Raw genomic sequence first — 12,986 nt, forward strand, 5'->3', positions numbered from 1 at the left:
TGTCCCAAAATTTCACAAATCACCACTAAAGAACATACTCCGTATACCACCTGCTCCCCATAAACCTATGGAAATATATATATATATATTTAAAATTTTTGGAGACGGTAGGAAGGAATGCTGTAGGAAGAGGGGCTGTTATTTGTCATGTGATTCCATTCCTGCCCAAAAAACAGGCCTGTGTCACCAGATTTTATGAATTCTGAGGCATGAATTACCCTTTTCCTTAAGTCCCTTTAGATAGTGTTTGTAATTTCGTGTCTTACTGCCCACAGAGTCTGTTTTGTGAGTCTGATGATGTCTAATGAACGTGAATGTAGGCCAGTTGCTGTGTGTCTATATTCTAAAAGGGAGACAATATAAGGAGGCTGCTCTGATCTTCCCATCACAGCGGGGAACTCCATTTTGAGGGGTGTTTTTTTTTTTTTTTGAGACGGAGTTTCACTCTTGTTGTCCAGGCTGGAGTGCAATGGCGCGATCTCGGCTCACCGCAACCTCCGCCTCCTGGGTTCAAGCGATTCTCCTGCCTCAGCCTCCCAAGTAGCTGGGATTACATGTAGATGCGCTACCATGCCTGGCTAATTTTGTATTTTTAGTAGAGACGGAGTTTCTCCATGTTGGTCAGGCTGGTCTTGAACTCGCGACCTCAGGTGATCCACCCGCCTCGGCCTCCCAAAGTGCTGGGATTACAGGCGTGAGCCACCGCACCCAGCCATTTTGAGGGGTTTTTTTTTGGTGATATTGGCCAAGAGCAGGTCAGTTCACTTAGTTGTTGGTGGGAGGGGGGGTTGCTTAATTTTGTTAATAGCTGATAGGTTGGAGGACAGGCTTTTATAATGTGAAAGGAAAATAAAACCTCAGGACCCCAATTTTTATACCAAAAGGAAAATATTAAGCTAAAAGCTGAGTCAAGCAAGAAGTTGCCTTTTTGTTCCTAAGTGAATAGCTACAGATAAAAAGTTGTCTAGATGAAGAGTATACCAGGAGTCTCCTCCTACCACAAAGCATTCAGCTGCTGCCTTGGGAGGCCCCATTCCCCTACCTCAGGCTGTCCTCTTGGAGGCATGACTCAGGGGCTGGTATGCACTGGGCCCTCCAAGAGATATGGCAGTGGTGGGCATCTTAGCTCAGCCTAGGCAGTTCTGAAATCGAGGACCAGGAAAAATTGGAGGGGGAATGGAAGACAGATAATTCTGTAAAGTTTCCAAAAAGGAACCCCAACCCAAAGGCATCCTGATGTCTGTGCCTAGAAAAAATAAAAGGAGAGACACAAAGGTTTTGTTCACTGGGATGTGTGGTGATTTTTCTCTGCCTTCTTCTCTTGTGAAATTTTCAGAAATAGCACACAAATACTTTAAAAAGAGTCATCTGTTGCTCTGTGATAAAATAAAAAATAAAATACACTGCATCTGTTTGAAACAGGATGAATAAATACAATGTTATACTATGAAGAAGAAATAGTTGATAATAGGCCGGGCGCGGTGGCTCAAGCCTGTAATCCCAGCACTTTGGGAGGCTGAGACGGGCGGATCACAAGGTCAGGAGATCAAGACCATCCTGGCTAACCCGGTGAAACCCCGTCTTTACTAAAAAAATACAAAAAACTAGCCGGGCGAGGTGGCAGGCGCCTGTAGTCCCAGCTACTCGGGAGGCTGAGGCAGGAGAATGGCGTGAACCCGGGAGGCGGAGCTTGCAGTGAGCTGAGATCCAGCCACTGCACTCCAGCCTGGGCGACGGTGCGAGACTCCGTCTCAAAAAAAAAAAAAAAAAAAGAAATAGTTGATAATATTGTGAACTGGAGAATGGAGTTAATGTTGGAAATGTAGGAGAGAAACTGAATATTTAGGACTTTTACTGCAAGCCCTTGAAGAGTTAGCCTTGTTATAATGATTTAAAATTCACAGTCCGAAACCGAAGTTACTTTTGCACCAACCTAATATTCTTAAGGACGTGTGACATCCTGGCTTGTCTTGCCTTCCATCATGAGTAAGAGCTTCCTGAGGCCCTCACCAGATAGAAAATTCCAGTGCCATGCTCCTTGTACAGCCTGTGTAATCATGAGCCACATAAGCTTCTTTTCAATATGAATTATCCAGCCTTAGGTATTCTTTCATAGAATCATAAAAAGAACTAACGCAGCCCTTTTGTACACCTGTATATGCAGGGACAAAATCTATGTATTTGTCCAGGGTGTTAGATGTACATGTCCTATAAATCCGGAAGGCTTGTGTTTTCTGGCCTGGTTGGCCTAGGTAGTACCTTTATTCTGAGTTGAACAGAAGGGGTGAGAGTATACACCGTGTCTTGTGGGATTTGGGGAAAAGCAGCCTTTTATTATCAAGAATGAGGGTAGTTTTGCATTTTCGTACTTGTCTTATAGTAGGTTTTTCTTTGTTCTTAGTGCACCTCTTGTCATAGAATATTATTATTATTATTATTATTTTTGAGATGGAATTTCTCTCTTGTTGCCCAGGCTGGAGTACAATGGCACAACTTTGGTTGACCGCAACCTCCGCCTCCCGGGGTTCAAGCGATTGTCCTGCCTCAGCCTCCTGAGTGGCTGGGATTACAGGCGTGCGCCACCATGCCCGGCTAATTTTGTATTTTTAGTAGAGACGGGGTTTCTTCATGTTGGTCAGGCTGGTCTTGAACTCCCGACATCGGGTGATCCACCTGCCTTGGCCTCCCAAAGTGCTAGGATTACAGGTGTGAGCCACCGTACACAGCCAGAATATTCTTTTGTATTTCTAGTTTATTGTTTTTAATCATGAGATGTTGAGGTTTGTCACAGGCTTTTTCTGCATCTACAAGGACACTGATTTTTCATGTTGATTCTATTATGGTATATTGAATGAATTGATTTTCGGAGATAAAAGCAATATTGCTTTCCTGGATTAAATTCCACTTTATCGTGAGGTTTAGATACTGTCACAAATTGCTGAATTTTTTTTTTTGCAAATATGTTGCTGAGGCTTATTTCAAAATTTAAGGAAGATAGTCATGTACAGTATTATGGTACAGCCTGACATCTTGTGTAGCGTATGGTGTGTATATGTGTATATATACCTGTATATACATGTATACTTGCAGTGTATGTATATATGATTTAGTTATATAACTTGCACATTATATATAACTGCCACATAAAAATAGTATTATAGTATATAGCATGAAATTATAGTATGAGTTTTATCCTCCATAGTTTAGTGGATTTCATTACCATGTCAGCCTGCAGAATTATTCAAATACTCCAGTCTTTTCCTCTCATGGGAACAGAAGAGAAACTCCCTCTCTTGATGTTACAGAAAGTGCCACCCAAAAAACAAACAAAAATATCTTCATAATCTTTTCTTTTTTTTTTTTTTTTTTTTTTTTTGAGACAGAGTCTCACTCTGTCGCCCAGGCTGGAGTGCAGTGGCACAATCTCACAAGCTCCGCCTCCCAGGTTCATGCCATTCTGCCTCAGCGTTCCGAATAGCTGGGACTACAGGCGTCCGCCAAGAGGCCTGGCTAATATTTTTGTATTTTTAGTAGAGACGGGGTTTCACCGTGTTAGCCAGGATGGTCTCGATCTCTTCTCATGATCCTCTGGCCTCGGCCTCCCAAAGTGCTGGGATTATAGGCATGAGCCCCTGCGCCCAGCCGCCTTTTTTTTTTTTTTTTTTTTGAGACAGAGTCTTGCTCTGTTGCCCAGGGGCATGATGTCGGCTCACTGCAACCTCTGCCTCCCAGGTTCAAGTGATTATCGTGCTTCAGCCTCCTGAGTAGCTGGGATTGCAGGTGTGCACCATCACGTCCAGCTAATTTTTGTATTTTTAGTAGATTTGGGGTTTCACCATGTTGGCCAGGCTGGTCTCCAACGCCTGACCTCAAGTGATCCTCCTGCCTCAGCCTCCCAAAGTGCTGGGATTACAAGTGTGAACCACTACACCTGGCCCCAAAATTCTTAATAATCTTGGACTTAGGAAAAAGATTCTATGACATGACACCAGGAGCCCTTGGATCAAAGAACAAGTATGTCATTTAGACTACATTAGAATTTAAAACTTTTGTGCTTCTGGCCAGGAATGATGATGACTCACACCTGTAATCCCAGCACTTTGGGAGGCCTAGGTGGGTGGATCATGAGGTCAGGAGTTCAAGACCAGCCAGGCCAACATGGTGAAACACCGTCTCTACTACAAATAGAAAAATTAGCTGGGCGTGGGTGTCACACACCTGTAATCCCAGCTACTCAGGAGACTGAGGCAGGAGAATCGCTTGAACCCAGGAGATGGAGGTAGTAGTAAGCCGAGATCACGCCGCTGCACTCCAGCCTGGGCACCAGAGCAAGACTCCATCTAAAAACAAAAACAAAAAACTTTTGTGCTTCAAAAAACACCATCAAGAAATTGAAGCATGTGTGGCCATGCCACCCTAAACTCCTCATCTGTTCACCAGCGCTAAGCAGGATTGGGCCTGATTAGTAAATGGATGGAGAATGCCTGGGAATACTGGGTACTATATGCTTAAAAAAAAAAAAAGAAAAGAAAAAGAAGGTGGGGAATTTGACAAGAGAATTCACCAAATGAGAGAAAAGCTTCCATATTGAAAATCTGGTCATTCCCCTTCATGACACAGAGTAGAGTCTTTATTGGTAGCCAGCACTCTGAGGCATCGTGGCCCATTACTGCAGGAAATGAACTCTACCCTGCAGTTCTCTCGGGCAGTGGTGTGCCCACAGTCCCCAGTCTCTCCCAGGGTATGGGGTGACAACAAAGTGGTCATCAGGAGAGAAATCTGACCTTGTGTTTGGATTTGTAAGTATAGACACTCTCAGGACACCCTCCTTCCTCCCCAAAGAAAGGCAGCTTTGCCGGGCGCGGTGGCTCAAGCCTGTAATCCCAGCACTTTGGGAGGCCGAGACGGGCGGATCACAAGGTCAGGAGATCGAGACCATCCTGGCTAACACGGTGAAACCCCATCTCTACTAAAAATACAAAAAACTAGCCGGGCGAGGTGGCAGGCGCCTGTAGTCCCAGCTACTCGGGAGGCTGAGGCAGGAGAATGGCGTAAACCCGGGAGGCAGAGCTTGCAGTGAGCTGAGATCCGGCCACCGCACTCCAGCCTGGGCGACAGAGCGAGACTCCGTCTCAAAAAAAAAAAGAAAGGCAGCTTTTTATCACCAACCATTCCAGACATAGGAAGCAGGGTCTCAAGTCTAAGTCCTTATTCCATGCAGAGGGAGACTGCACTGAAAACTTCTTAAAAATGTCAAGGCTTCACTCAACATAATTGCAATATGTGTCAGGAGAACTGTAGTATGGGAAAGAGATTGAACTCAGTCTTGAATGCCTCAACAAGAGAATTATAGCTAAAGGGCAAGGTGAGGGAGAAGATGGAACTTGGTTAGGTGTCAAGAGTTGGGAGACTGATTAATTATCATAGATGGGGGAAATGGAACTTGATTAGATACCAAATTTGAGGGCATTCTAAGCTCAAAGCCTGGTCAAGAAGAGCGTTCTGAGGAGCCTGACTCAACTTTGGTCAAGGAAGCAGTCCTTGAGATTCCCCCCAGCCTAGTTCTTACTAGGGCTGATGATAAATCCTTAAGTTTCTGGTTTCTTCCCCACATTCCAGAACACCCATTTCCCCTCTCTAGTGGACATTATCAACTATGTGTCCCCAGTGATACATTTGAAACTGCTGCAATATTGTTTATTTTTTGACAGAGAAATAAGTGGCTCTATGTAAGTTTGAGATGGAATCTTGCTCTGTTGCCCAGGCTGGAGTGCAGTGGCACAATCTTGGCTCACTGCAACCTCCACCTCCTGGGTTCAAGCTTTTATCCTGCCTCAGCCTCCTGAGTTGCTGGATTACCTATGTATGCCACCACACTGGGCTAATTTTTTATATTTTTAGTAGAGACAGGGTTTCACCATGCAGACTGGTCTTGAACTCATGACTTCAAGTGATCCACCTGCCTCAGCCTCCCAAAGTGCCGGAATTTACAGATGTGAGCCACCACACCTGACCTATGTATATTTTTAAATTTTGTTTATAAATATTTTTCATGAGTGGAAAACACTCAATAACCACTCAACTACATTGTGTAAATCCTTGTGCCTAATGACTCCTGATGTCGACCATCTTTTGCATGCTTATTAACCATTTGTATATATCTTGCAGAAATGTCATTCAGATACTTTCCCATCTTTTAAGCAATTAGTTTTTTACTTGGTACATAATTTATTGTACTTAAGTAGTGTAAGAAATCTTAAAATATACCAGCTGAAGGAATTTTACATGTTAAAATAGTTAAGATAGTTTGACAAATCTTCTTCTCTAAGATGAATAATACTGTATTTTAATTTTTGTGACTGGCTTTTTGCAGTTAATATACCATTGCTTGTACCGTGGAACACGATGTTATTTTCTAACGCTAAATAATATCCCATTGTATGTATATGCTTACCACATTTTGGTTATCCATTCAACCATCAATGGACATTGATGGATTGATCTACTTCTTAGCTATTGTGAACCATGGTTTTCAAATATCTCTTCAAGATCCAATTTTCAATTTATTTAAATTGAATAAAAATAGACCTGGAAGTGGGTTGCTGGAAGATAACATTTTTTAAATTAGCTTTTGAGCACCACCATACTGTTTTCCATAGAGGTTGAGCCATTTTACAATCCTTTGGACAGGGCACGTGGGTTCCATTTTTTTCAATATTCTTTCCAAAACTTTATATTTGGGGTGTTTGAATTTTTTTCTTTGTAGTTGGATGTAGGAGTTGATTGTATTTTCTGAATATTAAGACCTTACCAGATGTATGACTTGCTTATATTTGCTCCAGTGTCATGGTGATACAGACGTTTCGGGAAGGGAAGAGCGTGATCCCTTTAAATAATATGGAAGAGGGTAAGGAAAGTGCTGGGTAGAGGAGGGTGTGATCCCTGGCTAGGGCTCCACCCCGACAGACCTAGGTGAGGACAGTCATTTCCTGCCCAAATGTTGCATTTCCCAAGACCACCCTGGCCCACCATGCCCCATCCTGGGCCTATAAAAACCCCAGACCCTAGTGGGCAGACACACAAGCAGCTGGTTGTCAAGAGGAGCACGCCAGCAGAAGAGCACACTGACAGGCACTGGCACGCCAGCAGGCCATCAGCTGGCGGACGAGGCAGCCCATCAACTGGCGGGACTGGCAGGACAAGGCAGAGTTTGGCCGAGCCGGGGCCATCGAGCAGCCCAACTCCCGGGAAGAGCCTCTCACTTCTGGCTCCCCCATCACTTCCACTCAATAAAACTTTTCGCTCATTCTCCACGCCCATGTGTGATCTGATTCTTCCGGTTCACTAAGGCAAGAACCCGGGATACAGAAAGCCCTCTGTCCTTGCAACAAGGTAGAGGGTCTCATTGAGCTCATGAACACAAGCTGCCTCTAGGCAGACTAAGAGAGCACCCTGTAACACACACCTACTGGGGCTTCAGGAGCTGGAAACATTCACCACTCGACACTGCTGTGGGGTCAGAGCCTCACAGCCTGCCCATCTGTATGCTCCCCTAGAGGTTTGAGCAACAGGGCACTGTAGAAGCAAGTCACACCCCCATCGCACACCTGCTAAGGGAATGAGGGAAACTTTCCCATTTCGGTAGGGTGTCTTTTTCCTCTGTAGTGCCTCTCATGGGCAAAAGTTTTAAATTTTGCTAAACATTTGCTTTTTGTTAAGACTGAGCTCCCTAGAGGTTTTACCTCTGAACCTTGTCCCCATTCAGCCTTCAGCAGTTCATCAATTACAATTTAAGTTTTTCTACCACAATACTGCTTCTCACAAAGGTTCGTAGGCTCCACACCTAGTACATAATTAAAATCGCTTACTTGCCAAGTTTTTCACCAAAAATAAAAGTTGCTAAGAGTTAACACTGTAACATGTAATTGAGTCTACTGAAAAAAGTTTCATATGCAAGATGTGTAAGGAAAGTGAAATATGTTTTTGGTAAAAGATTATAACGCATGGGAATGTGGATTTTCCTTTTTTTTTTTTCTTTTTTTTTTTTTTTTTTTGAGACGGAGTCTCGCTGTGTCACCCAGGCTGGAGTGCAGTGGCCCGATCTCGGCTCACTGCAAGCTCCGCCTCCCGGGTTTACGCCATTCTCCTGCCTCAGCCTCCGAGTAGCTGGGACTACAGGCGCCCGCCACCACGCCCGGCTAGTTTTTTGTATTTTTAGTAGAGACGGGGTTTCACCATGTTAGCCAGGATGGTCTCGATCTCCTGACTTCGTGATCCACCCGCTTCGGCCTCCCAAAGTACTGGGATTACAGGCTTGAGCCACCGCGCCCGGCCTCCTTTTTTTCTTTGGCCTAGATTAAAGGAGTAAAAAATTAGGATAAAACTGAAAGTTTAAGCATGTGGTAAAGTTTATAAAAATTAAATTTGTAGGCCAGGTGCAGTGGCTCATGCCCATAATCTCAGCATTTTGGGAGGCCAAGGCAGGTGGATCATGAGGTCAGGAGTTCAAGACCAGCTTGGCCAACATGATGAAACCCCATCTCTACTAAACATACAAAAAATTAGCCAGGTGTGGTGGCGTGCACCTGTAGTCCCAGCTACTCAGGAGGCTGAGGCAGGATAATTGCTTGAACCCTGGAGGTGGAGGTTGCAGTGAGCCCAGATCGCGCCAATGCGCTCCGGCCTGGGAGACAGAGTAAGACTCCATCTCAAAAAAAAAAATAATAAATTTGTAAACAATTCTGTGTGTGAGCAACTTAACTAAAATTAAAAGGATATTTAGCTCTTCCATAAATTAAATATTAAAAGCACACTGATACAGGGCCAGAATCTCAGCCCATATGTCAAAATATTAGGGTTTCTGGAATATTGATTTGTTCTTTAACAAGGCAAAAATTATAAAAAGTTTATGGGCCAGGCGCGGTGGCTCACGCCTGTAATCCTAGCACTTTGGGAGGCCGAGGCGGGCGGATCACAAGGTCAGGAGATCGAGACCACGGTGAAACCCCGTCTCTACTAAAAATACAAAAAATTAGCCGGGCGCGGTTGTGGGCGCCTGTAGTCCCAGCTACTCGGGAGGCTGAGGCAGGAGAATGGCGTGAACCCGGGAGGCGGAGCTTGCAGTGAGCCGAGATCGCGCCACTGCACTCCAGCCTGGGCGACAGAGCGAGACTCCGTCTCAAAAAAAAAAAAAAAAAAAAAGTTTATGAAAATCTTACCTTATGGTCAAACAAATTAGAACTGGATAGATTTATAAAATTTTGTTTAAAACTAGCTTTAGCATTAAAGATACACTAATGGGCTGGGTGTGGTGGCTTATGCTTGTAATCCCAGCACTTTGGGAGACCAAGTCAGGTGGATCACTTGAGGTCAGGAGTTTGACACCTGCCCGGGCAAAATGGTGAAACCCTGTCTCTACCAAAAATTCAGAAACTTAGCTGGGTGTGGTGACACACATCTGTGGTCCCAACTACTTGGGAGGCTGAGGTGGGAGGATTGCTTGAGCTCGGGGGGTGGAGGTTGCAGTGAACCAAGATTATGCCACTATACTCCAGCCCAGGTGACAGAGTGGGACTCCATCTTTAAAAAAAAAAGAAAAAAAAAAATGGTTAGGCGCAGTAGCTCACACCTGCACCTGTAATTCCAGCACTTTGGGAGGCCGAGGCGGGCGGATCACGAGGTCAGGAGATCAAGATCATCCTGGCTAACACAGTGAAACCCCATCTCTACTAAAACTAGAAAAAATTAGCCGGGCGTCGTGGAACAAGCCTATAATCCCAGCTACTCGGGAGGTTGAGGCAGGAGTATTGCAAAACCAGGAGTATTGAGGTTGCAGCGAGCCAAGATTGCACCACTGCACTCTAGCCTGGGCGACAGAGAGAGACTCCATCTCAAAAAAAAAACAAAAAAAAAACAAAAAAACTGTACTAATGCATAAATAAAATTTGATTTTGTTTTGAAAAATATAATATTAAGAGATAATAAAAAGGCCGGGCATGGTGGCTCCTGCCTGTAATCCCATCACTTTGGGAGGCTGAGGCGGGTGGATCACTTGAAATCGAGAGTTTTGCCGGGCGCGGTGGCTCAAGCCTGTAATCCCGGCACTTTGGGAGGCCGAGGCGGGTGGATCACGAGGTCAGGAGATCGAGACTATCCTGGCTAACATGGTGAAACCCCGTCTCTACTAAAAATACAAAAAAAACTAGCTGGGCGTGGTGGCGGTCGCCTGTAGTCTCAGCTACTTGGGAGGCTGAGGCGGGAGAATGGCGTGAACCCGGGAGGCGGAGCTTGCAGTGAGCCGAGATCCGGCCACTGCACTCCAGTGTGGGAGATACAGCGAGACTCCGTCTCAAAAAAAAAAAAAAAAAAAAAAAAAATTCGGGAGTTTGAGACCAGCCTGGCCAACATGGTGAAACCCTGCCTCTACTAAAAATACAAAACTTAGCCAGGCATGGTGACACACACCTTTAATCCCAGCTGCTCAGGAGCCTGAGGCAGGAAAATCACTTTCATCCAGGAGGCGGAGGTTGCAGTGAGCTGAGATCGCATTACTGCACTTTAGCCTGGGTGACAGAGCAAGACAGTGTCACAAAACAAAAATAAATAAGTAAAATAAAAGATTTTTGTTTGCCTTTTGAGTAAACTACAAAAAAAGAAGAGAGAGGAGACAGATTTAGTTGGCCTCATGCTATCGTCATTTGGTCTTGCTTGGAAAGCTGAATCTTCTTCAGAGTAAAGGGTTTTACCTTTTTTTTTTTTTTGAGACGGAGTCTCGCTCTGTCGCCCAGGCTGGAGTGCAGTGGCCAGATCTCAGCTCACTGCAAGCTCCGCCTCCCGGGTTCCCGCCATTCTCCTGCCTCAGCCTCCCGAGTAGCTGGGACCACAGGCGCCGCCACCTCGCCCGGCTAATTTTTTGTGTTTTTAGTAGAGACGGGGTTTCGCCGTGTTAGCCAGGATGGTCTCGATCTCCTGACCTTGTGATCCGCCCGTCTTGGCCTCCCAAAGTGCTGGGATTACAGGCTTGAGGGTTTTACCTTTTTAAAAAAGTTTTGAGTTACCACTTTGACTAAATGAATAACCCGTGATCGTATTTTATGATATCCAGTGCTTTAAACCTTTAATATTTGACAAACTTTCCAAAATCTTTTAGATATTAAGTCCCCTGATGTCCAAAAATGACACATTTGGCTTATTCGGTATAAAAGTCATACAGGAAGCATTGTCAATTATGAAATGGTATTTGCCTTTCTTTGGGCTGTATTTGTATAAATGTTATTGGTGTATGTTCCAAAGTTACGGGAAACTCATGATTCTGATATGACTTAGTATATACATGTTATGTAAAATTGTTGTATGCCACACATGTAACCAAAATTCATAGTCAATTGTGACTCTAATAATAGCTGTCTTCAGACTTTTGTCATCCATAGACAATTGTCTTGTTTTGATCCTTTCCAAAAAGCAGTTTATAATCAGATATAGGATTCTGACATGTACTCTTGAATGCAGGTATTTAATAACTTTAGAAATTGTGCTATTGGAATAGAGGGGAAAAAAACATAAACTTCCAGGACTGTCAAAAAGAGCTGATGTGTTAAATATTGCAAATTCTTTTTTTTTTTTTTTAGTGTCAAGAAAACCTTTTCTTTTGAGCTATTTAGAACATTTAGCAATTGAATAAAGTATACTCCTGGAAGCAAAAAATTTTGAGCATATTGCTTTACCTGTACTGGATTTCTCCAGAATTTAAAAAAAAAAAACCTGGTGATTATTCTCAACTTATGGCAGTATAGTTATTTGCATAAGTGCAGTAAGAATCTATTTTCCGTTGTAACAGGACACAACTGGAAAAACTGGTTATTTTACCAAGGCTTTGTCTGGAATGGCATGCTTTCCTTAAAGAAGCAAAGTTGACTTATGGAACTAATAAGAGCCCTCGGGAAAACTGGCCTCATAACTTATCTACACGTTATCTGTAGAGGGTTCTTGACCTGTGGCAAGTAAACAATGTCACTTTCTGGCCAGGCATGGTGGCTCACACCTGTAATCCCAACACTTTAAAATAAACAGCTAAGGCTGGGCACGGTGGCTCACACCTGTAATCCCAGCACTTTGGGAGGCCAAGGCAGGTGGATCACGAGGTCAGGAGATCGAGACCATCTTGGCTAACACGGTGTAACCTCGTCTCTACTAAAAAAAAATGCCTTGGCCTCCCAAAGTGTTTGGATAACAGGTGTAAGCCACCACATCTGGCCCTTTATTTTTAGTTGTATAATTCTTTTTTTTTTTTTGAGACGGAGTCTTGCTCTGTCACCCAGGCTGGAGTGCAGTTGTGCGATCTTGGCTCACTGCAAGCTCCACCTCCCGGGTTCACGCCATTCTCCTGCCTCAGGAGAATGTCAACCTCAGTGAGGTTGACAGGACACACACCCAATACCCATGGACTCTATGCTCCCTGCTACTACTTTCCTCTTCCCTCCTGGCCTGCACAAATGTCCAGGATCCAGCCCTTCACTCTGAATGCCCCTAACTCCCTGACTGGACCCAGTCCTGCTGGATCCCTCAGCAGACACATACAACTTAGAAACTCTCTGCCCTGTCGCCCAAACCTGACTTGACTCTCATGCCCTCCCCCAGGCACTTTTACCCTCAGCTTGAACTGGCCTCAACCATGATTTGAACTTTACCCTGTGCTCCTTCATGTTCCCTCCCCAGTCCACACAAGGATGCCCTTCCACACCTACCTCCCTCAAGTGCCACTGCCCCCAGCAGTCCTGGACCTAAGGACATCACCATGTCTCTGGCATTGCATCCTGGGAGCCCTCATCTTTTCCCACCTCTCCCTGGCCTTGAAAGTCATTGCTGCTGTGGGACCCAGACCACCATTTTGTTCCAGTAGCCCCCTGCCCACCCATTCTCCCTCTGTCACTTATCTGCCCTGCCCAGCAGATGCCATTGTCTCCCAGCCATGGATTTCTCAACTGCCA

The 12,986-nt window shown here is 44.7% G+C and overlaps 1 protein-coding gene across 1 annotated transcript in view; it reads left to right on the forward strand.

Moving 5' to 3' along the window:
- The window catches only part of LOC102124420 (uncharacterized), an 81,109-nt gene that overhangs the window by 42,391 nt on the left and 25,732 nt on the right, over nt 1-12,986 (forward strand). The window lies entirely within an intron of this gene.

This window comes from Macaca fascicularis, chromosome 19 (assembly GCF_037993035.2).
Source record: "Macaca fascicularis isolate 582-1 chromosome 19, T2T-MFA8v1.1".
Lineage (NCBI taxonomy): Eukaryota > Metazoa > Chordata > Mammalia > Primates > Cercopithecidae > Macaca > Macaca fascicularis.